We start from the raw sequence: 6000 nt of genomic DNA on the forward strand, positions 1-6000 counted from the left end.
ATAAGTTAATAGTGTATATTATATATACAAACACGCATAGCAACGTTTGTCATTCCATTAGCTAGTTATCCGAATAAATCAAAATCAGTTTAAGTCAATAATATGTTTTTTTTAGTTAAAATGTTTTAAAAATTGTTGTATAGCAGGAGGCATCTTGTCGTAAATAAAAAATTTGTTGTCTGTCTACTTATAAAAATATTATATGTGATCTTAAGGTTGAATTAAACGAAGTTATTAAGTCAAAATAATTTATAACCCAAGACTTTTGGCAGATGTCTGACGCCTGCCTAAAATTACGTTAATAACAATTACTAATTGAGGTTTAGTAGGATGATTAATATTCATTGTCGTTAATTAAGAATATCATAAACACGAGGGCCAATATACGGCATAGCGACCAATCGAATTATCTTGATTTATAGATTATGCAAGGGTGTCATATTATTTGTACCGGTTAGGCCAGACTATAGACAACGAAGTTGTCATGATTTTAGTCCATAAAGCGGTCATTATCGCATATTTTCGTGAACTTTTGCGCTTGGTACAAGTCATGAAAGATCGACGTTTGCTTAAACTTTTTAAATCGTTATTCTATTTAACAAAATTTACTCCCAAATACAATTAATTATCATACAAATATATAACAAGATTAATAACATATATTTTTTATGTTAAATGAATAAGTTTATTTATTAATCGTTTTACATATAAGCGTTAAAGCTTTCAGCTACTTTGACTCAGACTTAAACAGTTTACTTTGAGGCACTATGTCTTGTGCTTTCTGGAGCAATTAAAAGGTTATGGCGGATTCCTACCGACCAAAACCTCATTGTCTTCTTCGACGCCTTTTGTTATAATTAATGGAAATTGATATACTTCCATTGTTTTAGCGTCGGTGGCCTAGTATACCTCAATTCCTTAGGATAGAACTGCAATTCTCCACCCGTTATATCAAAGCTAAGCAAAGATAAAGCGCGCGCGCCACCGCAGGGCCAGGACATGCAACATATCATCTTGAATTCGTCGCCAAGATCCTATTATGGGGGTTAGAGAACTGCAGTGTTAAATTGATAAACAAATTTTTCTATAAAAAGCTTGAAACTATATGATAATTTGTGCTCGTAAAAATATACAATCTGCGACAGAAATTTTAAACATTTACAGCGGATAATTTTTATACAATATCTCAAAGTTATAATCTTTGCACAGAAGAAAATATTAATATGGCAGAGTAGATATAACAGTTTTATTTATGTATGGTACAAAGTATTTAATATTCACGGAGAGTTATAGTTGATATTAAAGAAATAAAATGTAATAAAATCTCAAGCATATTTTTTATCATTTCTTATTTTATGCAGAATATTAATTCAGCTGTCGTAATATGATCGGTATTATAATTTATGTAAACGTAATTAGTATTTTAAAGGGTGAATTATAAAATGGTTGAATGAACAATAAGTCTACTTTATGTGTAAAAAAGTCAGTTGTAGAATATTTTTACCCGCGTCTGCGAGGACATGACTTTGAAATACTAGGGCGTCAACCTGTATATTCCTGAAGCCGGAAGGACTATCGAAATGCCACAAGCGGTCAAACTATAGTCGAACTGTTTTTATACGGTATAAAATATACGCGAATATTTGTTTAATATTGATTATTAATCGATTACGATTGGCGTTATTAAAAAGCTCAAGGTTTAGAGAGCAGTGGAGGCTGTACTTCAAGTTTCGCTGTTATATTTAATCAGTAATAAAGATATCTACAGAAGAATCAATGTCACCGACGTAATTCAAGGAATTAGTCGTCTGAATTAGCAGTGCGCGGGATATATAGCTTGTGCAACCGACGGGCGGTTGCGGCAGCATCGCTTCCCTCTTGGAAGGTGACGAGAGCCGCCGCATTTTCTCGCGGTTTTGTAACGAGGTCGTAAGCGACGTTATAAAGCGCAACAGAACTGACGTAGTGTAAGTAGAAGACTCGAAGTGTGATATAGAAATTAAGAACATTTATAATAGAAAATTGTATAAAGTTAATTAAATTCTATATATAATATGGAACGAAATGTAAATAAAAATGAATAACAAAAATAAAGAAACTGAATCAGAGTATAATCGTAAGTGTGATGAAGGATGGTCGGCGATGTGTGAATCAAATGTAAACAAATGCAGTGAGAATGATAGAAAATGCGAATGATGAAAGAAGGAAGAAAGGTTTCTTCCTTTCTTTCTGATGGACGAGAGAGACGGTGTGTAATAAAAAGATTAAAAAATAAAAAGTAAAGTAAACTAAGGTCCCTGTTCTACAGACATGAGAGAGGGAATGAAAGGCTTGCAAAAAGGTGAGCTATTAAAAAAACCGACACCGTTGGGGCAGAACGGTTCTCAAATAGAGATCACAAACCAGCAGCCGCTGTGTAGTTATTCATCCCACTAGGTGGAACGATGGCATCGTTAAGATCGCGAAAAGTCGCTAGATGCCGGCAGAACAACATTACCTATTATACTTATTGAAAAATGCAGTTGTACAATAAATTAATCAAGGATTTCTTAAAAAGTTGAATATTTAGCTATATGAATACTATCAAATCAAAAGTGTTGTTTTTTTTTTATTAAATTCATTTATAACCTGTAAAATACCTTTAAAAAAGATCGTTAGGTTTTTGTACATAAGTAGTAATGTTTTGCGATGTTTTTTGTTTTTAAAATATTACTTAATAATCCTTTACGAAAACCGTTACGGAGATAAAATATTATGGATCGAAATTAACTACATTATATCCATTTATAATCTATGACAGTTATTATTAAACATTAACTTGTCATCTGTATATCTGCGTGTAACTACAGATGATGCATTTTATATGCAAATCGAATGTTAACTTTCCGGCATGTAGGATTTAGTATACATTTCGTTGAAGGCTGACGACTCGATGCCGGGGCTTGGTATCTAAATTATAGCGATTTTTTGCTGCGCCCACGTTCACCGCGTCTTTTGTCAGACCCATTCTGCTTGAGTATTCATTCCTAATATTTGAACATATAAATTAAACCAGATATACCTTTTTTGTTTCGTTTCTATATTTGTTTATATGTGAAACAGCTAAATCAAAGTTTAAAGTAACGAAATATTTTTATAATAACACTGAAATCTGTCGTAGTCTGTATGTATTAACTTAAGTTAGTAATTAGTATTTTGGAATATAATAAGCTACGTGTTTGTTTTCTGCCAGTTTTCGACCAGACATAAAATTGATTAAATTTTTAATAAGAACATCTTTGTTATTGATCTTTATATTGGTATATCAGTGTATTTACTCATCGACTTTTTCGATCTTGCCTTGAAATGGCTATAAGTTGGCTGTTGGGGACAGAAGGTTCGTGAGTGGCGATCAGTAGTCGGTAGAAGGGAGGGTGGGTAGATACCCCACTAGGAGCACCGACGACATGGTGAAGATCGCGGGAAGGTGATGAACGCGGACAGCGCAAGACTGGTCACCGTAATGATCTGTGGTGGAGACCTATGCCTTGCAGTGGGCGTGTATTTTTTTTTCCTCTCGCACCCCTAACATATTTTTGGGATATGAACTTTCCTTTTAATAAGTTTTTTATTTAATATTTTCATTTTTGCGCTCTGCTTGCTACCTACATTTCATCTACCTTTCCCTTTTATTCTATGCCTTTCTTTGACCTCCTCAATTTTACATTTACTTATTTTTATTATTCTTTTTTATAAACTTTTTTAAATTGTATTTATTTTTATTTACATTACCTGTCATTTCATTGTACATTTGTTCTTACAATCTAACTTTTATTTCTATAAATTTTATTATATTTGCTGCAATATTCTACAAAACTTGAAGAAATTTTCTTTTGTTTCTTCATCCTTTATCAGCGAGGATATCGAGCCCTATCGCTAATCTTTGTGCCCAAATGGCATTCGGATTCTATGCGGGACAGTAGGCTACCAGGTGGACCACGGTCTCACTTAGGGAACCCCCAGTGCCCCGTGAAGAGCTGGACTAAGACCGTGTCCACCTCGACACTGCGGAGTACGCCGTAGTGGGCGTGTATTGGCTAATATCATGAAATGATGGTGACGAGACTATAAGTTTGGTGATAACAATGGTTACAACTGTTTACTTAATCTATCCAGGTTAGCGTATTTATTATTATATATTTACCTTGATGCAGTGCTGCTACATATTATCTATATCTATCTACGTCTGCTGAAAGATTGGAAGGTGACTTATTTTTTATACGAACACGGATTTTGTTATCTTTCATCTCCAGGTATTTATTAGTGGGTCAAAAGGTTATCGTGTTCCGGTCGAAACTGCAGACCATACATTTAGCATGTTTCGTGTTTTTCGGTCTTTATTTAATTAATTTTAAGTGGCAAAGTTTAATAATAAAGAATTAGTTATGTGATAAAATTTGGACGTGATGTGGTATCTGCAAAATTGTTTATTTCGGGGTTAAAAGTGTTGCAGATAAGATTAAAAAAATAGGTGTATATGTTGTGGTCTGTTATAATTAAGGATCCATAGACGATCTAAAGTAACCGTCATAGCTCATAATAAAAAGTTTAATTGGTTGTCATGGCCGCATAGCGCGCAGAATAGATCACCGTTCGGCAAGAGGTGTACCCACAAGGTAGATACGACCCTGTAAAAGTCGTTGAGAGACATCAGCGAGGGATGTCTTACGGCTGATGATGGTGATGGTGAAAGTTATCTCGGTGAATAAGAATACGATATTACATGCGAGTAGAAATTGAAAACAGTTTCTTTTGTTATATTAGGAGGACCGGAAAGTAATGTCGTTTATAAGAAATTTTTAACAAGTTTTTAGTTCTCATCAACAATATATTCACCTTCGTTATCAACAACCTTTTGCGATCTAGTATACAAATTTTCAATCCGACAGCGGTAAAAATTAACCGGTTTTTCTGTATTTGTCGGCAGAAACGATATTACTTTCCTGTCCCCCGAATATAAATATATATCAGGAACTCGAACTTAAAGCCGCTTCCATAATATCTTAGCAATTAATTACATAAGTCTATATTGATAAGAATCCGAAAATTAGACCTTTAAACATTTTTGAAATAAAAAAGGTTTAGAATGGTTGTAAATAATCTTGAAATTTAAAACTGTGCTTGTATAATCTGTGCACACATTTTATACAAATGCAAGTCGTACTTAACAAGATAACAGTTGTTTGATAAAAAGTAATAAAATGAGATTTAAAATAATTGCATAAAATAACAGATTGTTGTGTTACAAAAAAATTAAATAATAATTTAATTTATCTAATGTCACGGCCGTTCAAATAAAGTTCGACGTGAAGCAATTCGAAAGCGAATCGACGCGTCGGCCCTTCATTTTTAATATTAAATATTGACAATTAGTTTTGGATTTTATGAATGGGCGGGAACGTAGTATGACTTGCGTTTTGGAATATCGATACACAATTTTTTAACCAATATATATATATCTTCGCGACGTAATTTACTATTCTTAGCTCTATCAATTTTGTCAATACGAGCACAAATAAGGGCCAGGTGCAATTGTGCACTACCGTTAACACTCTGATTTGTGCTTTGTCTGATTAATATTCAATTTTACTTAAAAATATTTTTAAAATCCATAATTTGCAACGTTCTCCGAAACGCGCTAGAATAGCTATCCTCCACTAGCCATCTAGGCTGCCTGAAATACCCGTTGTTATTGTTCGCTATCTTGATAAATTTCTCAAAGTGTTGCTATATATTTTCACGAAGTGTTTATACATTTATTTAATTTATCTGACAGTTAAACGATTTGACAGCAGAGTCTATATCATTCGATTGCTGAACTAGATTTTCTTTATGATGTTCCGCTGATGATTGTTGCTTATGTTCATTGACTTCCTGCGACTCCATCAATGTTATTCGTATATCAAAAGGGGGTATACAGACACTGTACCTGTTCTCTCTCCTTCTTTTTCAGTATCAGTT

The sequence above is a fragment of the Battus philenor genome, unplaced genomic scaffold (assembly GCF_028537555.1).
Source record: "Battus philenor isolate CCGP_79_NKW_IND1 unplaced genomic scaffold, ilBatPhil1.0.hap1 SCAF_6, whole genome shotgun sequence".
Lineage (NCBI taxonomy): Eukaryota > Metazoa > Arthropoda > Insecta > Lepidoptera > Papilionidae > Battus > Battus philenor.